Genomic DNA, 26,846 nt, shown 5'->3' with positions numbered 1-26,846 from the left:
ATTCATTGAATATGTTCGTGCAGATAAAGATACGACTTCAGCAGGATAGGTTATGGACGCCACATACGGAGCAGTTTCCCATGAACAAATGGTTCTTCAGGCTACGAAGAAGAACCACTGAAGAACACTTGTCTGCCAAAGTAAACCCAGAGGCATCAATTAAAGTTGCTGGACCTCAATCAAACAAAATCTGTAATAGGGTCCCCAACTGTAATGCTTTGTTTATGGTATTAATGTTTTCATGAGACAGCTAATGGTTCCCCTCAGGCTCCTGGACCCGAGTGCAACTGCATCACTTAGTTATGTCCCCTAAATCCAGTTTTATACTGTAGTAGTGGTCTTTGGTCATCCTATAATAATTCATGGGGAAGCTGACCTCTGCTGTGGAAGGTTGTCCAGGAGCAATAGCCTAGAGAACTAAACACGTACCTGTTTTGAGTAGTGAACCATTTGCTCAAAATATTGGGCATGTTGTTTTCACCGTTCAATTTGAAGAGCGTTTCCATGTAAGAAAAATTCTTGTCTATATACTTTACAGGATATAAGTGCCTTTCAAGAATTACAAAAAGTATGTCTCTGTTACATTCTTGACTTTATGTCCACTTAAAGGGGTACTCCGCATCTCAGCGTCTGGAAAAAACTGTTCCAAACGCCTGAGCCGGTGTCGGGAGCTCGTGACGTCATAGCCCCTCCCCATCATGACGCTGGAACAACATTTTGTTCCAAACGCTGAGCAGCGGAGTACCCCTTTAAAGGGGTTGTCTAATAAAACACAACTTATCCCCTATCTAACTGGATAGGGAATCAGTGTCTGATCAGCGGGTTGGGGGGGGGGGGGGGGGTCGGGGGGAGAATTCCGACCTACCGTACTTAGGCAGAGTGCCTACTGCAGACTTTTACTCATTCCATTAATTTCTATGGAAGTGCCAGAGATACCCGAGTGCTGTGCTCTGGCATCTTTGCCGCTTCAATAGAAATGAATGCAGCATGTACCTTCTGTAGTATGTGTCTTTTGTTTGCTTTACTCAATTGTTAAACTTCACTATGAAGCTTGTTCCATTTTTAGCAAAAATAAAAAATTTAAAAGCAAATTTAGTATATTATTTCCTGAATAAACTGGACTTTTATTTCAAGCATAATACTTTTATATACACTGGATTTTATGTTCCCGGTGTAACAAAGCGATTTTCAATTTTTAAAACTTCTTCACTTTGAGCGTTTTTCAACTTTTCCAAAAATTTCCATCTCTACACTAATGGTGGTTTAACAGAATAGTTTTTATTTAAAGTGAAGGGTTCCCTTGTAGTGTATAATACTTCTGTTACCTTCCATTGTGGCACTATTTTTATCTTGCACAAAGGACATCATCATCATCATGTAGTGTTTCTTTGTAGCTAATAGGAAATCTCTTGCCGACTATAAATTTGTTCACGATCAGAGCCCCCGCCATCATTATCATAACAGCTGCATACCATTATACATACCATGACCTTTCTGCTTAATCTACAGTACGAGATCAGTCTGCGATTTTCCTGTGTGTATGAATAACACATGATTATGGGAGCAAGCCTCTATTAGAAAGCTGCCATTATTTCTAGGGATGCACCGTAAGGGAAATTTTAGTTCGGAACAAAAAATTTAAGCTGTGCTTGGCCGAAAACCGAAACAAAAATGTATTGCCCCGCCCACTTTTTTGTTAATATAGTTTTTTTTAGTAAAATTGTATCAACATTTTTTTAGTTAAATAAATTCGTTAAACCAATATGGGGACTTTGTTTTGTGCAGCCACTAATTTTACTGTGTAATGACATCACTTATGTCACCACCAAATCTACAGTCAAACAAGAAAAAAATATATTTCTGGGGAGGAATTGAAAAAAAAGAGTTTCAGTGCAGAGTTTCACTACCTAAAAATTCTGGGGGAGATTTATGAAAACCTGTGCAGAGAAAAAATGCAGTTGCCCCTAGCAACCAATCAGATTGCTTCTTTTAGTTTTCAGAAGAAGAAACAATCTCATTGGTTGATATGGGCAACTACTCCATTTTTCCTTGGCATATTTTGATGAATCTCCCCCTTATATCCTTTTTATTAAAATAAAAAAATATCAGTATATAGAGCTCGGCGGTATGACCAAAAATGTGTATCACGGTATTTTTGTAAATTATGGCGGTTCCAGGTATTTACCCCCCCCCCCATCCTCATGTGACCCGTGGGTGCTGCTTCTCTTCCCCCCCCCCCCCCCCCGATTTATAAGCCCCCCCCCACATCGGGGGACTAATCATACGTGACCCGCGAGCACTGCTTCTCCCCCCCCCCCAAATAATTGTCAGCCGCTGCGCTGTACTGTACTATCCTGTGCTGCAAAAATAAACAAACTTTAACTCACCTTTGATGGGAACATCACAGAGCTGTCAGCCTATCAACGGCCGCAGCGATGTCCCGCCTCGGCCGGTGATAGGCTGAGCGCACTGTCATGTAAGAAGAAGCATGCAGCTCTATGGCAGAGCCAGAGATTGCAGAGAGAAGCGCTCTGACTCTCCCATAGAGCTGCATGGAGGGGGCATGTCGGATGCCCCTTCATGAGGTGGTCATGCTGAGAGCCGGGGCACGGTGCAAGAGATCACAGGGGGGCCCCAGCATAGGATAAGTTGAAATGTCCTGATGTTCTCCTTTAATATTATATTTTAATGGTTCGGACATTTATGCACGTAGTGTTACCAAAAAGGTTTGTTAATAATGGAGGGTTCGGACGGGACTGAATCGGAGGAGGGGGGGAGGGGAACACTCTGCAACACAGGGAGTACTGCAGTCTCCCCGAGCTCCCTTCCGTGGCCAGTGACACATGGGAGGAGGAAGCAGTGTGGCGCCGGAGAGAGCCGGCAATACTAAATAATTCTATACCCCCATCACGTCCTGTACCCTTTATAAACGATGGGACTATTTGGGGGGGAAATGAAAAGCACGCATTATCCTGCTTGACAAATCGTGCTTCCACTGGTACTTATCGCTTACTGTCTTCAGCTGAATTTGCTTATAGAAGTTCCAAGCCACGCCCTACTTTAAGCCACGCCCACCGAAATTATTCGCAGGAAAGTCACTTATGTGAAAAGGCCGAAAGGGCCATTTTCGGACGATAATTTTCGGTGGCCGAAATTTCAGTGCATCCCTAATTATTTCTATACAGAATTTTACTTGTAACTCTTTTGTTCCTGCATTCCCTTGAAATGATCAATAAAATACACATTGATTCGCTGCAAGAATACAGATAAATTGCCCGGTGCCAGCACATAGCAATGGTCTTCCAAGGGAGAAAATTACACTTGGACTTTTCCATATAGAACTCGATGCCCAAGATAACCTTAATATTGCTGAAGATGAGGACTTTTCCCTATTGATACTGGGAAATATTTCATTACAGCTTACATAGGAAAGTGACATTCCACGTAAACTGTGGTGAAAGTGATATTTGCTCCTGAGAAATTTAGTTGTTGGGCTCGAAATAAGAAATGTGCCTCATTGTCTCATGGAAAACCACATAGAACATGAGGGGAGAGTATAGGTCTCGCATGGGTTTTCTTTTTCATTTGGAAAAGACTGCTGTTTTATATAGAATACAAGTATTGGTGAACAAATATATTTTGAAAATAGAAAACACATGAAAGCATTGCATTCTTAGTATGATTGTTATTATAAATAATGATAGTAATAATAGTAAAAAAAAGTTTGTGTGTGTATTAAGAAAATAAGCCTATAAATCTGACACTCTTTTGGTGTGAATTTTACAATCTATTGCTACACTTTATGGACAAAAGTATTGGGGCACCTACACATTCCACCTACAGGAGCTTTTAGGACATCTCATTCTAAATCCGGAGTCCCCCCCTTTGCAGTTAGGGGATAAGGAGATAAGATGTCTGATCGCAGGGGTCCCACCACTGGGACCCCCATGATCTCCTTGCAGCACCCGGCATTCTAAAAAGTGTATTCAGAATGCTGGGTTCCCACTGTGGGGGTCGTAATGTCACCCAATGCCCCCTCGTGACTTCATGCCACCTGTCATGTCTGTGTCTTTTGGATAGGGGATAAGATGTCTAGGGATGGAGTACCCCTTTAAAATTTCCTTTCTCTGGAACAGTGTTGTCTTGCAGTAAACATTCTCCTGGTCTTCACAAACAAAGACTCATTCATTAGACCGCCAGATAGAGAAATGTGATTCCTGTCTCCACAGATCACTTTATCACTACTTCAGAGTCCAGTGGCGGTGAGCTTTACACCACTCCATCCAACGCTTGCCATTGTGCTTGATGAAATAAAGATTGCATGCAGCTGCTTGGCCATGGAAGTCCACGAAGCTCCCAAAGGGGACACATTTTTTATGCCAATTTTTAATGCTAGGTTGAGGTTTGAAGCTCTACAGTCACTGAGACAGCTGAACATTGGCAACTGTTATGCCCTGTGTGTCTCATCACCCTGTTCTGTAAGTTTACATGGTCTCCTCTCTTCATAAGTTGTTCTGGTTCCTAAATGCTTTCTCTCTGTAATAATACCACAAATGATCATTAAAGATGTAGAGTAAGAAGACATTTTACAAACAGACTTGTTGCAGCAGTGGTGTTCTATTACAGTACCTTGCTGAAATTCAGTGAGCTCTGTTGACTGACCCATTCTTTTACAAATTATTTTTAAAGGCAGACTGCATAGGTTGGGGCTGGATTTTTTACACAATGGGCAATGGCACTGAATGAAATCCCTAAATTCAATAATTGAGAGCTAGGGCCCAATAATTTAGTCCATAATAATGGAAATATAGCACAGATTTCTAGTGCACTTGTTCTTTTGTCCTCCCCTCACCTTCTAAGAGCCATAACTCTTATTTTTCTGTGAGCAGGGCATTATGAGTGCTTGCTTTTTGCAAAGGATAGAGGATGTGTCTGATCGCTGGGGACTGCCTGCGATCTCCTGTAGGGGGCCCTAGCTACTTGCTCATCCTCGGCACAGTCTGCCCCTCCCAAGTGGAGGCTTGCTCAGCTAATCACCGGCAGAGGTGGAACATCGCTGCGGCTGGTGACTGGCAAATTTTTTAGTCTTTTATAATTGTGTACAAATGGTATAAATTCATTATGGTTTATCACTTACCAGGGCACTGTTCCCACTTGCGTCAATTCCGTTTTTTGTTTTGTCATAAGAGAAAAAGAAAACATTTTAAACAATAGACTGTTGGGTCCTCCCTGATGAAGCATTAAGTGCGAAACGACGTAGGGGTTGACTTGCTGTTTGAGGGTAAGAGAAGACCGTCCATTGTGTGAAGTAAGTTACCTGTGTGATTGACCCATTTACTTACCTTTATTAGGATGGATATTGGATACCGGCATCTCTTTATGTCTGCTTGGTGCATGCTTCGTGATTCCGAATGGATTAGTTCACACTTGTGACTCTCCTTCTCTGGATTTTGTATATTTTGTTCTGTGTCTCTCAGTTTTATACCACTTTTTGTATTTATTTATTGCTCACTGGCACTTTATCGACTCTTCAGTCAGATGATGTCTATGTATTGCAATACATGTCTCTGTGTCCATTGTTAGGCTTTTCTGTTTAATATCTGTGGACCCAGAGTAGCCCATATGTTTGGTTATAGGACTATATGTTGTATATAACATTTTAGTGTCTATTGTTTTAATGGGAAGAGCTTTGTGTTTCTTCTTAGCCCGTTCAACAGAATAGTACAGTATGTCAAGAAAGAACTTCAAATGAAAAGCAGAACATTCAGTTCCCTCTTCTCCTTCCTTGGATATTTGTTATATATTTTATTGCTGGTTTTTCAAAATAAATATTTCTCCAAATCTTTTATTGAGAGAAGGGCAGAATGTTTTTTGCTGCAGGAAACCACTGGCCTGACTATTATAATGTCTATTTACACGAGAAAGGTAAGTGCAAATGCAACAAAGTGCTCAATAGTCAATTGCAGTGGACAAGTGTCCATTGGGAAAGCAGCACATAGGGATATTACAGTTTTACTGTCAAAGTTTCAAAGTCCTTTCTATAAGGACATATCTGCTGAGCATACATATCAGAATAAGATATGCCTAAAGAAACTGTTACATTAAAGTAATAAGGGGTGAGAGAAGATCCATATTTTTAAAAACTATTCAGCTTAAGTAATAACATATTGGATAATGAGTAGATCACCTTGTTGTTTTTTGCCCAGTATATGTGACCTTCTTACTTGTTAGACTATGCTATGAGTAAGGATCTCCAGATCAGAAACCTGTCAGATTGTGGTGTTTTTTTATGTCATTACTAGCGGAGTACCTGGCGTTGCCGGTTTTTCCTTCCTAATCCTTGTTGGGGAGGAAAATCAACAAAGGAGGAAGCTTTCGCACGTCCCCGTCTCCACATCACGTCCCCATGTGCCGTCCTCACATGCTGTCCTTATATCCAATCCTCATATCCCGACCTCATATGCTGTCCTCATATCCCGTTCTTATGCCCCATCCTCCTATCCTGTCCTCAGGTGGGACTGATTTGTGATGAAGATATTTTAAGCTGAATATAGAAGTGGACGTGGTTTTGCCGATACCGATAATGCCCAAAATCTTAATTATCGGCCGATAATATCGGCCATACCGATAATCGGTCGATCCCTAGCCTATATACAGCTTCATCAGGCATGTCAAATGGGTCTTCTGCACCTGGTTATATATCAGATGGAGTTTAACCTCTTCATAGAAAAACATTAAGTACAAAAATTAACCCATGTTTAACCAGCATTGCAAAACAGACAATTCATAGGAGTGACACACATAAACGCACATATGCAAGAAATTACATAACTCAATCAAAGATTGCACATAACTCCTATCTCAAATAAAAGGACACAAGCTGAAAAAAATATATAAATAAACATTATGTAGTTCTTCAACCACACAATGTAGCATGTATAAAAATGACTGTGTATAAATAATATGTAATATGCATATGCCATTTATATATTTAAATATTTAAAATTCATTTTTCTTCTCCAAATATGAGAGTGTGCACACATAAAAGCATTTGCATACATTAAATTAAATAAAGGCCATCCCAGGGACAATATTATATTCAGGCGCTCATGAGAAGTAACAAAACCAAGGATACGAATTACTATAAAGTTCCATCTATATATCGAGATTACCGTATATTTTCAATGGTCTCATTTAGACCACGAGGGGTCAAAGTTCCTAATTTATGTATCCGAAATGACTACCGGTTTATGAGGCACTAATATCTATTATGGTCTTCTGGAGGATTTTATAATAATTAGTCTCAAAGGTTCCAAACAACTTTGATGCATCATAGAGAAGTGTCGGGACACACTATGAAGCATGAAGTTATGTTTAATGTTAAATCTGTGCTTGTTCATATATGCCCGCACTGTTTGTACAATGCGGCCCACGTACTGCAAATTACAACTACAGTTCAGTAAATATATGGCAAACATCGTGTCACAAGACCAAGCATCTCTGATTGGAAATGTCCTTTTTAGTTTGTGTGGAAGTGAAGCTAGTAGTGGGAGTAGAGATGAGGTCGCAATATAAGCATCTATTCTTTTTACATGGAACTCATCCCACTCTTGTCTGAACTGTATTAATAACAGAGCTGTTCTCCTTTTTTAATCTGCTAGGTGCAATGAGATTTTGTAAGTTTTTTTGAGCAACGAAAAGTAATCATAGGGGAATCCAGTACCAATTTTTTTGAGAATGGGGTCACTCTGGATAATAACCCAATTTTTCTGTAATATCTTATTTATGTTAGTCGCCTCACTATTATAATCTGTTAGAAAATTATGTTTAAAGGGGTTATCCAGCATAAGGTGATTTTAGTACGTACCTGGCAGACAGTAATGGACATGCGTAGGAAGGATCTGCACTTGTCTTGGGGCTAAATGGCTATGTTGTGAGATTACCCGAATACTGTGGCTAGCTGTTTGTGAATCAGTATTTCCTGTTTGACTTTTCTTTTTTTGACTACAAGTCCCACAATTCCATCTTCCTCCCTCCCACACATCAGCCACCCCACCCATTGAAACATAAATGAGCTGCATTCATTCAAAACAGTGTGGTTTTCTATCAGGGTGTCTCCAGCTGTTGCATTTAGTTGCAGATTGATCTCTCTCCCACCAAGCGATCGCTCCACCTATTGAAGCAGACAGGCTCCCTGTCATCAGCTGACTAGTGAGTCAGGTCTCGGCCTCACTGCAAGCTGGGAAAAATCTGAGACAACAGTCATTTTGTATGCTGGTAAAAATAAATATTGGAGTGAAAATCACAGAAGAATTATGAGAAAACAGTCGCACACAGGTACAGACACTATATTATGAACTACACTAACTTCAAAGCCCCTGTAGCATAGTCAAATAAACAAAAATCCTGGAATACCCCTTTAAATCTCTGATCTACTACTCCCACTGCTGTATCACTAACCCTCTTCTTATTCACCTTGGTTAAATCCAGTTTCCTGTGCTTCACTCTCCCATATGCGCCTGCTAATAGGGCACAGGAAACAACTGGGTTTAACCAAGGTGAATAAGAAGAGGGTTAGTGATACAGCAGTGGGAGTAGTAGATCAGAGATTTAAACATAATTTTGTAACAGATTATAAAGGTGACTAAACTCAACTGTAGTTGCAATTTGCAGTATGTGGTCCGCATTGTACAAAAAGTGCAGGCACATATGAACAAGCACAGATTTAACATGGAACCTTTGAGACTAAATATTATTGAATCCATCCCTCCAGAAGTCCATAATAGATATCAGCGCCTCATAAACCGGGAGTCATTCTGGATACATAAATTAGGAACTTTGACCCCTCAAGATCTAAATGAGACGTTGAAAATATAGACTAATCCCGATAAATTGATGGAACTTTAAATAGTTTGTATCCTTGGTTTTGTTACTTCTCATGTGTGCCTGAGATTCGGGACTTCTATGTGCCAAGCAGTCTCCCATTTTTCAGGGGACCGACCGGCACTTGCTTAGGCGGGCTGGTTTCTAGACATAAGAAACTAGAAGGCAACTTCCCACCCTGCATACAAGTAGTATCCAGATTTTCAGACGAAGCTGCATCACAACTATCTCCTAGCCAAGAAAATTACAGCAGGATATGTATATATTTTTTCAAGATTTTTACTTAAATGTATGTATGTTTATTCTGTATGATCAGGTTGCACATATATAATAAATTGTAAAATAGAGGAGGTTGGACATGAAAGAGATTTCACCATTTATTTATTATATCGCATTGCATATCAAAATCGGAATATTTAGGCCCATAATCACAATCGCACATTTTCCCCATATGGTGCAGCCCTGGTCCCTGGGATGCCCTTTATTTAATGTATGCAAATGCTTTTATGTGTGCACATATCCCATATTTGGATTTGGAGAAGAAATATCCTTTTAAATATATAAATGACATATTACATATTATTTATACACAGTCATTTTTATACATGCTACATTGTGTGGTAGGAAAAACTACATATTGTTTATTTATATATTTTTTTCAGCTTGTGTCCTTTTATATGTGATAGGAGTTATGTGCAATCTTTGATTGCTTTATGTAATTTCTTGCATATGTGCAATTATGTGTTGTTCACTTCTATGAATTGTCTGTTTTGCAATGCTGGTTAAACATGGGTTAATTTTTGTACTTAATGTTTTTCTTTGAAGGGGTTAAACTCAATCTGGTATATAACCAGGTGCAGAAGACCCATTTGACACGCCTGATGAAGCTGTGCATGTGCAGCAAAACGCGTTGCATGCTGGAACTACAATAAAAGATACTTACCTGAAGGTCCTGCTTCCTTAATCCATTCAGCGCTGATAGTTCCTGTCCTCTTTCTGAAGTCTTCATTTCTTAAAAGGCCTCTGAAAAATGAAAGAGGCAATCTGATTGGTTGCTGTGGGTAACTGGGTAACTTTACCTCTGGACAGGTTTTGATAAATCTTTCCCATTGAGTTTTATATATAGGCCACGTTCATTGTTCGCATGACTCTACAGCAGTGTTTCCCAACCAGGATCCTTTGGCTGTCCGGGCATGCTGGGAGTTGTAGTTTTGCAACAACTGGAGGCAGAGTTTGGAAATACTACACTACGGCAAATCATTGGCCTTAGTTGTCACACGGCAGCAGGGATCATTTAAATAACTTTGCTCATGAATGTTACCTGTATGGCTAGTATACAGACATCTTAGTCAATAACAAACCAACCTAAAGCCTTAGAAACCTGTTAGTACATTTAATTTATATATTTTATATTAAATATTCAATTTATTTTTATCTGTAACAACTGGTAGAAAGCTTTTCCACACATATGGGGAGATTTATCAAAACCTGTGCAGAGGAAGAGTGGTGCAGTTGCCCATAGCAACCAATCAGATTGCTTCTTTCATTTTCCACAGGCCTCTTTAGAGGCCTGTGGAAAATGAAAGAAGCAATCTGATTGGTTGCTATGGGCAACTGCACCACTCTTCCTCTGCACAGGTATTGATAAATCTCCCCCATAGTGTATTTATACATAGATGCTCTTAACTACATAACACCAGCACTTGAAATCCGGGACTGGCTTATGGCATTCAGACTTCTCCTACCCCAGCCATTAAGGCAGATGTACTTTGTATTTCCGGAATATTGCGTTCGGTTGTAGACTGCAGATTTCTGAAAAGAATCAATTTTTTTTAAAATATAATTTTGTGTTCGAAACCTATTTTATAGCAGATTTACTCCATTAGTAATAATCCTATTGATTTGCGATGTGTCTTTCATTGTGAGCATGTTGAAGCTTCAGCTAATGGTCTCAATTTTGTGTTAATAATTGCCTACGGACATCACGCTGGCCGCCCTCCTATCCTCCTTGGCGCTCACATGCTACGTGTTTAAAGTATGAGCAAACAATGGGATATAAATCTGCCAAGAATCTGTGGCTGCAGTGAAAACATTGCGTACTGTGGGATTTTCAAGTCAGGCTTTATGAAGTATTTTTGGAAATGTAGACCTTCTTTATAGGTGTACTGTATCAGTTATGGGATTTAGAGCTTGGAAAGTGTGAATTGAGAACATTGACCGCTTGTTGAAGGATGCTTCATGTAGGGATATCTGTTTTGCCCATCACAAAAATATAGGGATGCACTGAAAGGAGAATTTTGGTCCAAAAACCAAAAATTTAGGCTCTGCTTTGCCCAAAACCTAAAATGCATTGCCCCGCCCCCCTTTTTATATAGTTTTTGTTACATTTTATTACTTTTTTTTTTATGTGATGTGACCAAAATAAACAATTTTAGCTTTTCGGATTTTTTTTTTTTTTTTATGCCATTCACAGTGCAGGATCAGAAATATAATTATTTAATAGTTGGGACAATTACGTGCGTGGCAATACCAAATATGTTTATGTTTATTATTTTTTATAATGTTTTATGTGAAAATGGGAAAAGGAGGGTGATTTTAACTTTTAATATGGAAGGGGTTAATGGGTGTTTTAAAAAAGAAAATTATTTTCTTTTAACACTTTATTAGTCCCCTTAGAATCTAATGATTAGGAGGAATTATGAATCAGTGGAGTTCCATAGAACTCCATTGATCTGTGAGTTCTGTGCTCATTTGGTTGAGCCTGCTTAGCCAGGCTCAATCAAGTGAAGAGCCATGGACACCAGGGATAGAGAGGTAAGCCCTCTGGCTACCTCCACAGTGGAACCCCCTCCCACTGCAATCGCGCTGCCGGGGGGGCATCCACCCCACTGGTCCACCAGGGAGCATTTACATGTCCCTTTAGACGCCACTGATAGCTTTGACAGCGGCGATCTAAAGGATTGATAGCCGACCGTGGTCATCACCGCATGTCAGCTATTAGCGGCGGCCCCCCGCTACAAGAATTAGCAGGGAACTGTCGGGTATGGTCAATGACGGACATCGGAGCAATCTCTGATGTCTGTCATTACAGGCAGATGTCAGCTGCTGATAGCAGCAGGCATCTCCTGTGTATGAAGCGGACCCAACCCGCGGGCCGCATCATGTCCTCACCCAACCCATGACGTACATGTATGTCATGGGTCGGGAAGGGGTTAAGCCACACCCCCCAAATTTATCGGCTGAAAATTCACTCAGCCGAAAAATGCCGAAAGGGGCGTTTTTGACCGATAATTTTTGGCAACTGAAATTTAGGTGCATCCCTACAAATATACAATAGTCCCTAATGACTGGAAATAAATATTTATCCCTTCCCCTCAAATGCATAGGTGAAGGATAAATGTAAAGCCATTGTTGTTGTTGTTGTTGTTGTTGTTTTTTATTTTTTGTCAATAGCCTGAAGGATTGTTTCCTTCCTGGAGCCTTCCTGGTACTCTCCACAGTGCTGGAAACCCTTTGCCACTGCTGGCGGCAGAAGGATGAAAGTAGTCATGTCAATGGTACCATAAACAATCTTAAGAGTAGGGTCACAGAGAGGCGCCGATAGCAGTCAGAAGAGCGATCTCCCTGCTGCGGCTGGGTAGCTCTGTGTGCCCCCTGGTAGCAGCGTATTTCCTGCTGTAGAGAACAGTGCCTGCTCATAGCAGATGCGCTCAAGCGGATACACAGGGCTATCTGGCTCCAGCAGAGAGCTTGCTCTTGTTACTGCCATCGGCACATCCGCAATGTGAAATACGCTGGGATGCGCACTGTGTGACCCTGCCCTTAAAGGGGTATTCCAGGCCAAAACTTTTTTTTATGTATCAACAGGCTGCGGAAAGTTAAACAGATTTGTAAATTACTTCTATTAAAAAATCTTAATCCTTCCAATAGTTATTAGCTTCTGAAGTTTTCTGATGTCTCACGTCCCGGGAGCTGTGCAGTTCCTATGGGGATATTCTCCCATCATGCACAGCTCCCGGGACGTGACATCATCATTGAGCAGTTAGACAGAAAACTTCAGAAGCTAATAACTATTGGAAGGATTAAGATTTTTTAATAGAAGTAATTTACAAATCTGTTTAACTTTCCAGAGCCAGTTGATATATAAAAAAAAGTTTTTGCGTGGAATACCCCTTTAAGAGGCATTCGGTTCTGAAGAACATATCCCTTATCCACAGTATAGGGCATAACAAGCTGATCAGTGGTGGTCCATCAGCTGGGACCCCCACCTTTTTCAAGAACAAAGGCAAAATTGTCCCTAGAATGAATGGTCCGCATCACATGTGCATGACCAACACTTTATTCATTCTCTATGGGGCCGCCAAGCATTTCTTAGTACTGAATTCCTTCAGATGAAAATATTCTTTTAAGTACTATAATTTTTAATGCTAAAACACACAGATAAGGTTTTTACATTCCATCTAATAGGTACCTAAAGCTAAAATTTACATGTCCTACCTAGTATTGAACATTTGTCCTAAAAGTTAAAGGGGTTATCCAGGAAAAAACTTTTTATTTTTATATCAACAGGCTCCAGAAAGTTAAACAGATTTGTAAATTACTTCTATTAAAAAATATTTATCCTTTCAATAATTAAAAGCTGCTGAAGTTGAGTTGTTGTTTTCTGTCTGGCAACAGTGCTCTCTGCTTGTCTCGGGAACTGCACAGAGCAGAATAGGTTTGCTATGGGGATTTGCTTCTAAACTGGGCAGTTCCTGAGACACGTGTCATCAGAGAGCACTTAGACAGAAAAGAACTCAACTTCATCAGCTCATAAGTATTGAAAGGATTAAGATTTTTTTAATAGAAGTAATTTACAAATCTGTTTAACTTTCTGGAGCCAGTTGATATATAAAAAAAGTTTTTTCCTGGATAACCACTTTAATAATACAATTGTTTTTTCAGCCAAGCATTCACTGTGATTTTATATGAAGGCACAACAATGTTTAATTGAAAATAAAATCGACATTTATCATTGCCTGCTATAATAAGGAGCTGTTCCCAACTAGAATCAATACAGTACAGTACAAGAGTACCGTACAGTGGCCCATGAAAGCACAGTATGGTAGCATAGGGAGGTCCTGTTCTATAATGAAACTTAAAGGGGTACTCCAGTGGTTAATTTTTTTGACTTTATGGCATCTTCTTTGTAAGTTTTTGTTTTTTTGCAATATACATGTGTTATATGTTTTGGCAGCATGTGTGTGTTTTTCTTACCTGTTTGTTTGGGCAGGAAGTTTTGTAGGGTTTTCTTTTACTGTTGTCCACAGTTCTGAGTCTGTTGTGGACAAGATGTCACAGCTTTTTTTTCTCTGTCTGCATGAGAGGAATAAGCCACGCCCCCTCATCGCATTCAGCTGAGTACACAGCTCCTCCCCTCCCCTCCCCCTGCTCTGTCTTCTGAGGATCTGAGGATGCAGATCTGCACAGGAGAAAGAAGACAGAGAAGATAAGTGTTATCTGAAGGGAAGGATGAGAAGGTGCACGGGCTCGGGATGTATGGACTGCAGGGGAATAAATCTCCTACTGGGAATGATCTCTATATGTGAAGGGGGAGGGGGGGGGGGGGACTCCTAAATGACAATTGCTGGGAGTTGTAGTCCCTGTTGTGTGTGTGTGTGTATGCTAGTGTTTACAAACCAGTGTGCATCCAGCTGTTGCAAAACTACAACTCCCAGCATGCCCTGACAGACTTCGGGCATGCTGGGAGTTGTAGATTTGCAACAGCTGGAGGCACATGGGTTGGGAAACACTGTTCTAGCCTATTCAGCATACACATCGTTACACCAGTGTTTCCCAACCAGTGTGCCTCCAGCTGTTGCAAAACTTCAACTCCTAGCATTCCCAAAGGCTGTCAGGGCATGCTGGGAGTTGTAGTTTTGCAACACCTGGAGGCACCCTTGTCGAGAAACACTGGTGTATGCCCTATAGAGGTGTAGTGAACTACAACCACCAGGAGACTACAGAGTCAGCATCCTGGTGTTATACCACAGACTGAAGACTCCTAAATGACACATGCTCGGAGTTGTAGTCCCTTTTGTGTGTGTATGCCAGTGTATCCCAACCAAGGCTGATTATATTAGTGTGCTGTGTATAAGGGGGCCGACCCGGGACAATAGTAGGGTGGGTAAAGGGCGGAACAAACAAACAAAGAAAAAAGGAGCCACCCCAAACCAGCAAGGCATGTGGCATGCTGGAATTTGTAGTTTTTAGCACAGCAAGAAACAGGAAATAGAAGCAAAGGTAGGAAAACAAAGTGGGGGATAAAAAGACAACAAACAACGGAAATAGAGTAGGCTAAACAACAAGAATAGAAATGAAACAAAACAAATAGGGTAAGTCAAAAACAGAAAAACACGTTGACCACCGGAGTACCCCTTTAAGGTACAGTCTATGCATGATTCCCATTTTGTTTCTTTATTTAAACAGATTGTCAATTTTGGGCAATTCCTTTTTATTAGTAGGGTCGTCGTCCCCCCCCCCCCCCCCCAAAATAGTAATCCCTATGAATAATCGGTGATCTGCGTAAGAATCTTTTAGGGCATTGTTAATTTTCCCGACGCGCCACCTCATGCTGACTAAAGCATTATTATGCTGAGCTCACTGTAATCAATAGTGTGTCCTTGTAATTACTGTCTGAAATGGATCTTGTCTGTGTATGTTCTGTGATAACTTGAAAACACCTTGATAGATGTCACAATTGTAACATATTATCGATCAAGCAGATGGGAATCTCCCTTGGCACTTCTGGATAGTACATAGTGACTATGTCCCAAAGAGTGATGCAGTCTAAATCTATTTTACAATATGGGGATTTATGTCTATCTCATACGACATCTGCCACCACCTTTGTATGCTACAAAAGTGAAGTAATGTTAAAGACTAATATGTGGGTCAAAAAGGAATTGGTTCATTGGGAACATGTAATAGTTTTTTTTTGGCCACTCTTTGTTTCAAAAAAGATTTACAAATGGCAGGTTCTCAAGGACTGCTTGTAAATGCCGCCGTGAATAGAAATGAGTGCATGGATGGATGATGTGGGACTATAGATGTCTGTCAGTGATATGTGTCAGATGGATATGTAATGGTGTGATGAAAAATTTATAAATAAATGATTGTGTTAGCTGAGAGGAGATGGTAGAATAGATGTATTCACTTGAGGCAAACATGTGAGTTTGAGGTGGTTGAGAATTAACATTTTCCCAATAGCCCATGAATAGATCTGCATAGCTTGGCGCACATATGGTCCCCATGGCGGTACCTACTTTTTGACAATAAAATTGTTTGTCTAAGTAAAAATAGTTGTGGTTTAAAATGAATTTGATGCTTTCTGTTAAAAAGCCAATTTGGGCTGGTGGGAGAACTCTTGCTTCTGATAAAAAATAGTAAGCAGCTTTTATTCCCTGTTCGTGATTAAGGCATGTATATAGGGAGCTGACGTCTAGGGTTCACAGTATCCAGTCCTCTCGCCAATGTAAATCCACCACGGTAATTGTGTCTGTTGTATTCTTCAAGTAAGATGGTATTTTTTTCATATAGGGTTGGAGGTATTTGTCTACATATTGTGACATATTAGAAATAAGGGATTGGATCCCTGAGACAATGGGTCTGCCGGGTGGTTCTGTTGGGTGCTTGTGGACTTAAGGCAAGCAATAGAATAATTGCAACCTTTTGTCAGTGCTTAATAAAAAAATCAAATTCGTTCTTGGTTAAAAAAATTTCTTTAAGTGCGTTAGTGCATAGTTCTTCCAATTGTTTTGTGTATTCCAATGTCGTATCTTTTGATAGATGTTCATATGTCTCGCGGTCCTCTAATTGTCTATAACATTCTTCATTCTTAGTTGTGTAATTAGATTGTAATTAGATTGCTCCACCTTAATCAGCCGGATGGATAGTGATCTGGTTGTTTTCTTAGAGTTGCTTAATTGCTGCGATTTCTTTCCGTGTCAGATTACTTTTTGGTTTGTTAGTGGAGGTTTTTAAATTTCTGATTTCATTCGCTACTGCAAATCTAAAAGCATTCATTTCTACACTTACTTCCTGAGTAGGATAGAATGTCGATTTCTTCTTTAAGTCAGAGTGTATGCCGGCCGGCCAACCGATGACGGGGAGGAGGAGGGCGGGGTAAGTGTAGCCTTCCGGCATTTAGCGCTGCTTGCCCGAAGCAGGGCTAAATGCCTGTAGGAGTTACCTGCCCGGCGCCGGAAGTGCATGTCCCGGTTGTCGGGCAATACAAATTACACATACCTGGTGCGGGCCACAAATGGCCCGCGGGCCGGGAGTTTGAGACCCCTGCACTAGACAATGCAAAGGTTGCAACAACATCTATAGACTGTTAAGGGTGCATAATCACTGCTCAGTTGCCAAAAGGGCGTAAACTAGTGTACTCTCCCGTTTCAGAACTTTGCAGTGGTGACCACCCAGTCGACAGTCTAGGCCAGGGGTACTCAACTACTTTCAGTAGGGGTCCGCTTTTCCCGGACTACCATTCGGTGAAGGTCCAAGCTAAACATTAAGACCTGGTTCACACCTAGCGGCCGCAGATATGCCAGAAATAGGAGCTGCCTGTTATAAAACATTATTAATAAGTCATCGTTCTCCAACTGCCACACACTGTGCCCCTGGTATAATACTGCCACACATTGTGCCCCTGAATATATAACTGCCACACACTGTGCCTCTGAATATAATACTGCCACATGCTGTATACCTAAACAGAATGCTATCAAACACTATGTCCCTGATATAATACTGCCACACATCTGCCCCTGAGTACAATGCTGCCACACACCATGCCCGAGTATAATACTGCCACAAAATGTACCCCTGATTATTATGCTGCCTCACACTGTACCCCTGATTATAATACTACCACATGCTGGGCTTCCAAATATTATATTGCCACTGTGCCCTAAGCAAATTATACCTCTATGTCCCTTTAAAGCAATGAATGAGGTTCCCCCCTCCATATGAACTCTCCATCTGTTGCAAAACTACAACTGCCATCATGCAGACAGAAGAGCATGATGGGAGCTGTAGTTTTGAAACAACTGTTAAGTTAAAGGTTGGGAAATACCTGTAATACACATACTTTCAGGGACAGACTGGGAGGAAAAATAGGCCTGAGAATATTACACTATGCAGCCCATTTTTTTTTATGGTGGGTTTCGCAGAAGTCAGACACTTATTAAAACAAAATGAGCTGCATACTCTAAAATCACCTCGGTTTAAGTGGCTCTCCAGCTGTTGAAAAGCCTCAGGCATTATGGATGTTGTAGTTATGTAACAGTTGGAGAGCCACAGATTGGGGTACAGGGTCACCGGTCATCACTTCAGAAATTACAAGTGACTCCAGCTCTGATGGGACAGTCAGGAGAATACACAATTGTATAATGACTCACACGAGACGTCTTCTCTGTTGTCTTTACTTTTCTTCTTCATCTGGTCCTTGTCTTCTTTCAGCTCCATCTTCCTTTGCAGAGTCTAACGCCCGGACATCATTGGTTACTTTGTTAGTAGATCCTCATCCTCTGAATGACAACAATAATCATTATAACTCTGCCAGACATCATCATAACCCCTAAAAATAATACTGCCAGAAACTGTTTCCTCTGTTTGTCAGAATCCCACCCATGTACTCCCCCAGACCCATTTTCCTCTCTTCCTGACGACCTCTAAGGGCTTCTTCACACTGTGGATATTTAGTCGGCGGAATGTCCGCTTGCTGCAGGCGCCACCAAAGCTATTGGCGGAAGGACTGCACGGATGTGCGCCATCTCTATAGATGACAATGCAGTCTGGTGGAATTCCACCAGCAGAATGGACATCCAACAAAGGAATAAACATGTTCGTTCTTAGGGTTTATGTCCATTTTGCTGGGGGAATTCTACTGTATGCACAGAGCAGCAGAAAACCATTGAAAACACTTGGACTCTGCTGCAAGTAGATTTCCGTAAGCAGAATGTCCTCAATGCGGATGGGCCTTAAGTTGTCCCAGACCCTTAAGTCCTCTTCCAAACCCATCTTTCCCATCCTCCTTCAGATCCCCCCCCCCCCCAGACTTCTCTGCCCCCTGACCCCTAAGTCTTCCTCCAGACTCCTCTGCCCCCCAAGACCCCTGCATCATCCTTTTTTACACTTTTCTGTCCCCCCTCTGTCCCTCCCTCTGTCCCCTTCTGCCCTAACACTCCCCACCCCCCAAGACCCCTGCATCATTCTTCTTTAAACTTTTTGGCCCCTCGGACCACTTTATCCACTTCTGCCTTAACACCCCACTTTTATGCCCCGAGACCCCTTTATCCCCTTCTTCTCTAACACCAATGACCCCTGCATCGTTCTTATTTTCACATTTATACCCCCCAGATCCCTTTATCCCCTTCTGCCCTAACAACCCCCCCATGACCCCTGCATCATTCTTATTTTTACTTTTATGCCCCCAGACTCTCTTATCCCCTTCTCATCTAACCCTAACACCACCACCATCTCCCCCCCCATCCAAGACCCCTGCATAATTTGTTTTTCAATTTTATGCCCACCAGACCCCTTTATCCTTAATTCCCTTCTGCCTTAACATCAACCCCCCCCCCCCCCCCGCCAAGACCCCCGCATAATTCTTACTTTCAGATGGCTAGCCCCGTAGACAGCCTGGTCTCTGTCCTGGGTCCCGCACTGCTCCAGCCTCTTCTAGTCAGGCCTGACCAGAACAGATGATGCAGGCAGCACTAATCGCGCCACCTGCATCATAGGAGATGCGCTGGCCGGGCAGGGAGTAGAGTGTTCCCTCGCTCCTGCGGTGCTCAGCTATTCATTTGTATCTGTGTCTAATAGACACAGATATATATGAATGCCAGGACAGCGGCAGCCACCTTTGGCCAGTTCCCTGAACCGGCCGGAGTTCCGGTCAACTGGCGGCCGGGGTCCGATCTGGACCGCGGTCCTCCAGTTGAGTACTGTTGGTCTAGGCCCTCATTAGCACCAATAGTCCCAATAGTAATAAAAAATATAATACTAAATTATATGTCCAGAGTAGGAGCAAATCCCCATAGCAAACCTCTCCTACTCTGGACAGTTCCTGACATGGACAGAGATGTCAGCAGAGAGCACTGTGGTCAGACAGAAAAGAACAACTCTACTTTCTCTGGAGCATACAGCAGCTGATAAGTACTGGAAGGATTAAGATTTTTTTTAATAGAAGTAAATTACAAATCTCAAATAATAAAAGAAATGTGTAATCTATAATGTGTTCGAGTACTTTGTCTAGGAGATATCCTCAAATACACCCAAACAGAAGATCAAAATGGAAAATAATAGAAGATGCAGATTTGATCATTTCAAGCTCATATAGTCATGTCCAGGGTAAAATAAAACAATTTATTAAACATATAAATTATACGTTAGCAATTGCAGAGAGGACACTGGATCCTTGCAATCCCCTCTGCAACAATATTAATAATAAATAGTGGTAATGTAAAATGGTTAATCAATATTACAGCACAATCTGAATTAGAAAGAACTGTCACTGACGAAGGACCTAGAGTATCCGAAACGCATTTGATCCAGCACAATATAAGAACAAAAGGATTGCCATACCACTGTTGTATTCTCTATCTGTTATTGCAGTCACAGACTGCCGAACCATCGTGTCATCAGAATCAGCCCTTTACTGTGTCATTAGATCGCCACGGGGAATTGCGGCATCCATGACCTCCTGTGAACCGGCATCACCCACTTAGGTGACTTGTCTGTCGGGAGGCACCTGAACTTGGAGGATGCAGAAAGTTACCAGGACTTCATAGGATTTCTCGTTCCCCGCTTTACTATCAGGACGGTCAGGTTAGTGGTACACAGTACCTGTACTTTAACTGCTTTCTTCTATGTTCGCTGAGCCATTAGAGCTGAATCTCTGCGCTCACCACCCTGGTTGGCTCAAAACTGTGTAGCTCCAGCGCTTGCAAGCCGGCCAGCGTTCTCGAGCCGGTCAGCACACAACTGTGTAATTTACCTAGGCTGTGGCTGCTATTTATTGCTACACTTTTGATTTTGGGCTGTGACAACTGTAACAATTCTGACAATCTTGGTTACATTGACATACAGCCCTTCTAAGGCTGCGTTCACATCACATTTTCTCCATCCGACTTGAGTACACGATTTTATAACTTAAAATCGTATGAAATCGTATATAAAGTCGGATCCAATGACCTCCATTAAAAAATCAGATCAATTACACTCATCCGATTTGATCCGCATCCGATTTCACACGATTATTGTTCGGGTCTGAAATCGGGTTTGAATCGTGTGAAATCAGATGCGGATCAAATCGGATGAGAGTAATTGATCCGATTTTTTTAATGGAGGTCATTGGATCCGACTTTATATACGATTTCATACAATTTTAAGTAGGGATGGACCGATTATCGGTTTGGCCGATATTATCGGCCGATAATCGTGATTTTGGGCATTATCGGTATCGGCAATTACCTTGCCGATAAGCCGATAATGCACCCCACCACACCGTGACCGCCCGACCCGTCGCACCGCGACTGCCCCCCTCGACCCGTCGCACCCCACACCGCACCGCCCTGGCCCCATTGCCTCCCCCATCCCCGGTTTTATTATTACCTGTTCCCGGGGCCCACGCTACTTCTGGTTCCTGCTGCGTCCTGCCTTACGCTGTGCGCAATGACGAGTGACGGGACGTGCGCGACGTGACGTCACCGTCAGTGCGCACAGTGACAGCTCAGGAGGACGCCACCGGAGGAGCCAGATGTAGAGTGGACCCCGGGTCCAGGTAATTATAAAACCGGGGATGGGGGAGGCAATGGGGCTGGGGCGGTGGGGGGGGGGGGGGAGCGGCGCGGCGGTAGGGGGCGCGGAGCGGTGCGGCGGTGGGGGGAGTGGTGCGGGAGCGGTGTGGGGGTGGCGGTGATAGGACTCGGGATCCCCGGACAGGCAGGGGGAGAGTAGCGGGTGGCGGCGGCGGTCTCTGGCACCGCAAAAGCCACTGCGGTGGCACAAAACACAAGTGAAATCGCACTTGCGATTTGCGCAATTCCGGGTCACGCGTGACCCGATGACCCAGAGATACAAGGTGATCGGGGGTGTAGAATACACCCCCTATCACCTACTGTGTCTATGGGGAGGTGGCGATTTCGCCACCCCCCAGGAGAGCTACTATTGGCTATCGTCCAGCCAATAGCAGCCGGCAGGGGAGGGGTTAAACGGCATCCTCTGCAGCGCTGACCCTTAGCTGGGTTCAGTCAGCGGTCAGAGCTGCAAGAGGAGCCATGGACCACCCCTCTGCACCCATCGGATCGCCCCAGGAGACCTGAAGATCCCCTAGATCAGGGACAGAATCCACCAGAGGGAAAGGTAGGGAAATCAATGTTAGGCTGGGTTCACACTACATTTTTGTCATACTGTTTTCAATCCGTTTTTCTAAAGAAAACCGTATGGCAAAAAAACGGATGGAACAGTATGGAAAAAAGTAAACCGTATGCGTTTTTAAACAGTATACTGTTTTTAAAAGTGCATACAGTTCCGTCAGTTTTTATAGAAAAAAAAACCATACGTTTTTGAAAATTTTGTCCATTTTTAATGGGAGGGGTCTTGGGTGGGGACTTTAGGATTCAAATGCGCATGTGCAAAGTAAAAACGTATACGTTTTTCCCGTATGGAACCGTATACATGTGCGTTTCCCATTGACGTCCATGTTAAAAAAAACTTCAATGGGAATGGGAAACGCACATGTATACGGTTCCATGCGGGAAAAACGTATTCGTTTTTACTTTGCACATGCACATTAACCCTTGTAAAAATGTAAAATTTGGGGGAAAACTAGCATTTTAGTGGAAAAAAAAATCATTTACACATCCAACTTTAACGAAAAGTCGTGAAACACCTGTGGGGTGTTAATGCTCACTGGACCCCTTGTTACGTTCCTTGAGGGGTGTAGTTTCCAAAATAGTATGCCATGTGTTTATTTTTTTTATTTTTTTTGCTGTTCTGGAACCATAGGGGCTTCCTAAATGTGACATGCCCCCCCCAAAAACCATTTCAGAAAAACTCACTCTCCAAAATCCCTCTGTCGCTCCTTCCCTTCTGAGCCCTCTAGTGCACCCGTCGAACACTTGACATACACATATGAGGTATTTCCTTACTCGAGAGAAATTGGGTTACACATTTTAGGAAGATTTCTCTCCTTTTACCCCTTGTAAAAATTCAAAAACAGGGTCTACAAGAACATGTGAGTGTAAAAAATGAAGATTTTGAATTTTATCCTTCAATTTGCTGCTATTCCTGTGAAACACTTAAAGGGTTAACAAACCTTTTGAATGTCATTTTGAATACTTTGAGGGGTGCAGTTTTTATAATGGGGTCATTTGTGAGGTATTTCTAATATGAAGGCCCTTCAATTCCACTTCAAAACAGAACTGGTCCCTGAAAAATTGATTTTGAAAATTTTGTGGAAAATTGGAAAATTGCTGCTATACTTTGAAGCCCTCTGATGTCTTCCAAGTATCAACAAAATTTTACCACTTACATAAAGAAGAATATGTCACGAAAAAAAAAAAAATCTTGGATTCAGAATGAAAGGTAAAATCATCCCAGAGTTACTAATGCTTAAAGTGAAAGTGGTCAGATGTGCAAAAAATTGCCGGGTCCGAAAGTGAAAATTGGCTGGGTCCTTAACGGGTTAAGGATTTGGTTGTTTAATGGTCAATCATAATGAGTTTGAAATACTGTTTTTCTTTCTAGTAAACGGTGTGGACTTAGGTCTTGGACCCTTAGAGAGTCTTCTTACTAGAACAGGAATTTCCCTTTAACGTAACAAATGACCAGCGCTGCTTATTTCTTGCTCAGGCTTCAGTGCAGATAAGCGATTTTGAGCGCCGGCAAGTATTAGCAAGAGTTCTATCTCACAATGTGGTTATAGCGAGGGAATAGCAAGTTTATTAGATTGTAGAGATTCAGCTGGAGGATGCCGCATGCAGGTCTGAGCAGGCAGATAACAGGGGCCTGTAAATAATATAGAAGGCTCTGCTCTATGTAATGACTTGTATACTGTAACAGTGTTTTCCAAACAGTGTGTCTCCAGCTGTCGCAAAACTACAACTCCTCCAGCTGTCCGGACATGCCGGCAGTTGTAGTTTTGCGATAGCTGGAGACACACTTTTCGGAAGACACTGTTACCATAATTCTAACATCCATACATGTCATAGGGTCTTCATCAGATAAATGGCAGTGCTATCCGGGTGCAGGTGCATCTATATAATAATTAAATATAGCATTTCATGATTATTAAGGGAGCTGTGTGCAGAATATTCTTCTATGAGACCGAACTCTGCCACCCACAAGGAAAATATTATTTTATTTTCTGCTGCCTGTACTGAAGTATATAAAATCACCGTCCTTCTAGATCATAATTTATTAGGTTTTCTTATGCATGCTAAATATAGAACGCTAGATTCACATCTCAATGACAGATCACCAGCATCTGGGGTACGTGACCTTTGCCAGCAGCTCCATCCTTGGTGGACAAACTCCTCTTTTTCCTGCTCTATAGATATTAGGTTTGGGGTCGTTCATGACATTTTTCCTCTTCCTATATGAAAATGTCGATTTAACACTGATGATACATCGATCGGTAGACAATGAGATCAGTATTTTAGAGTTTTAAATGTTGCTCAATTTTGTGTTTTTATTATACATGACATAACAAAAATTATATCATATATGTATATGTATATATATATATATATATGTGTGTGACGTGTTTTGTGTGTGTATGTGTATATATATATATATATATATATATATATATATATATATATAGTAATGGTGTTGATGTAAGAGACACAGTGGATATAAGTGTATACACCTCTGTTAAAATACCAGGTTCTTGTAATGTTAACCTCTTAATGACAAAGCCCATTTTTGCCTTAAAGGGGTACTCCACCCTAGACATCTTATCCCCTATCCAAAGGATAGGGGAAAAGATGTCTGATCGCGGGAGTCCCGCTGCTGGGGACCCCCGCAATCTATCCTGCGGCACCCCCGAGTAATCACTGCATGGAGCTAAGTGCCTGATGACTCCATGCTTGATGACTCACGATACAGGGGCCGGAGTATCGTGACATCACAGCTCCGCCCCCTTGTGACGTCACTCCCCACCCCTCAATGCAAGTCTATGGGAGGGGGCGTGGTGGTTGGCAAGCCCCCTCCCATAGACTTGTATTGAGGGGCGGGGCGTGACATCACGAGGGGACAGAGCCATGATGTCACGATACTCCGGCCCCTGTATCGTGAGTCATAACGCACGGAGAAATTGCTGGGGTCTAGGGCAGAGTACCCCTTTTAAGGACACAGCCATTTTTGCAAAATCTGACCTCACATTATGCATTAATAACTCTGGGATGCTTTTACTTATGAATTCGATTTGATTTTTTGTGACATATTCCACTTTAAGATAGTGGTAAATTTTCATTGATACTTGCATCATTTCTTTGTGAAAAATTCCAAGATTTCATGAAAATTTTGCAATTTTCTAACTTATAAACTCTCCTTGTAAGGAAAATGGACATGCTATATAAATTATTGATTCACATATACAATATGTCTCTATGTTTGCATCATAAAGTTGACATGTTTTTACTTTTTGAAGACATTAGAGGGCTTCAAAGTACCGCAGCAATTTTTCCCAATTTTCACGATAAATTCTAAATCTGAATTTTTCAGTGGCCAGTTCAGTGTGTATTGGATTTGAGAGGTCCTTCTGTGCGAAATCCCCTAACAATTATCCCATTATAGAAACTGCACCCCACAAAGTATTCAAAATAACATTCAGAAACTTTAACACTTTAGGTGTTTCACAGGAATAGCAGCAAGTGGAGAAGAAAACTAAAAATCTTAATTTTTTTTCTCTCAACATGTTCTTGTAGCCCTATTTTTTAAAGGAGAATCCATGGTGCCAGAACAGCAAAAAAAAAAAAAACACATAGCACACTATTTAGGAAACTAAACTCCTAAAGGAACGTAAAAAGGGGTATAGTGAACCTTAACACATCACAGCGAATTTTCATTAAAGTTGGACGTGAAAATGAAAAAATAGATTTTTTTTTCACTAAAATACTGGTGTGACCCCAAATTTTTCATTTTCACAACTGGTAATAGGGGAAAAAGACCTCCAAAGTTTGTAACCCCATTTCTTCTGAGCATGGAAATACCCCATATGTGGATGTAAAGTGCTCTGAGAGCGCACTACAGGGCTCAGAGGAGAGGGAGCAAAATTTGGCTTTTGGAGAGAGAATTTTGCTGAAATGGTTTCTGGGGGGCATGTTACATTATGAAAGCCCCCATGGTACTAGAACAGCAAAAAACATGCCACATGGCACACTATTTGGGAAACTACACTTCTCAAGGAACGTAACCAGGGGTACAGTTAGCCTAAAAACCCCACAGGTTTTTGATGAATTTTTGTTTAAGTTGGACAAGAAAATTATATTTTTTTTTTCACTAAAATGCTGGTGATACCCTAAATGTTTCATTTTCACAAGGGGTAATAGAAGAAAAAGCCCCCCATTTCTTCTGACTATGGAAATGCTCCATATGTGGATGTAAAGTGCTCTTCTGGCACACTACAGGTCTCAGAACAGAAGGAGCGCTCTTTTGGAGAGAGAGAGAACTTGAATTGAAGTTGGGCGCCATGTGCGTTTACAAAGCCCCCATGGTGCCAGAACAGTGGACCCACCCACGTGTGACCCCATTTTGGAAACTACACCCCTCATTTTAAAGAACCAATGTTCCAAAAAACTGTCAGACACCTGTGTGGGGAAAATGCCCACTGTTACATTCCGTGAGGGGTGTAGTTTCGAAAATGGGGTCACGTGTTTTTTTTTTAATTTTTTTTTTTTTAGTGTTTGTCAGAA

At 41.7% G+C, this 26,846-nt stretch overlaps 1 protein-coding gene across 1 annotated transcript in view; it reads left to right on the top strand.

Moving 5' to 3' along the window:
* The window catches only part of APLF (aprataxin and PNKP like factor), a 174,623-nt gene that overhangs the window by 10,764 nt on the left and 137,013 nt on the right, over positions 1–26,846 (top strand). The gene's annotated exons all lie outside the window — the stretch shown is intronic.

The sequence above is a fragment of the Hyla sarda genome, chromosome 3 (genome assembly GCF_029499605.1).
Source record: "Hyla sarda isolate aHylSar1 chromosome 3, aHylSar1.hap1, whole genome shotgun sequence".
Lineage (NCBI taxonomy): Eukaryota > Metazoa > Chordata > Amphibia > Anura > Hylidae > Hyla > Hyla sarda.
Note: the sequence above shows the minus strand (reverse complement) of the source record. Positions and strands in the feature narration are given on the sequence as shown.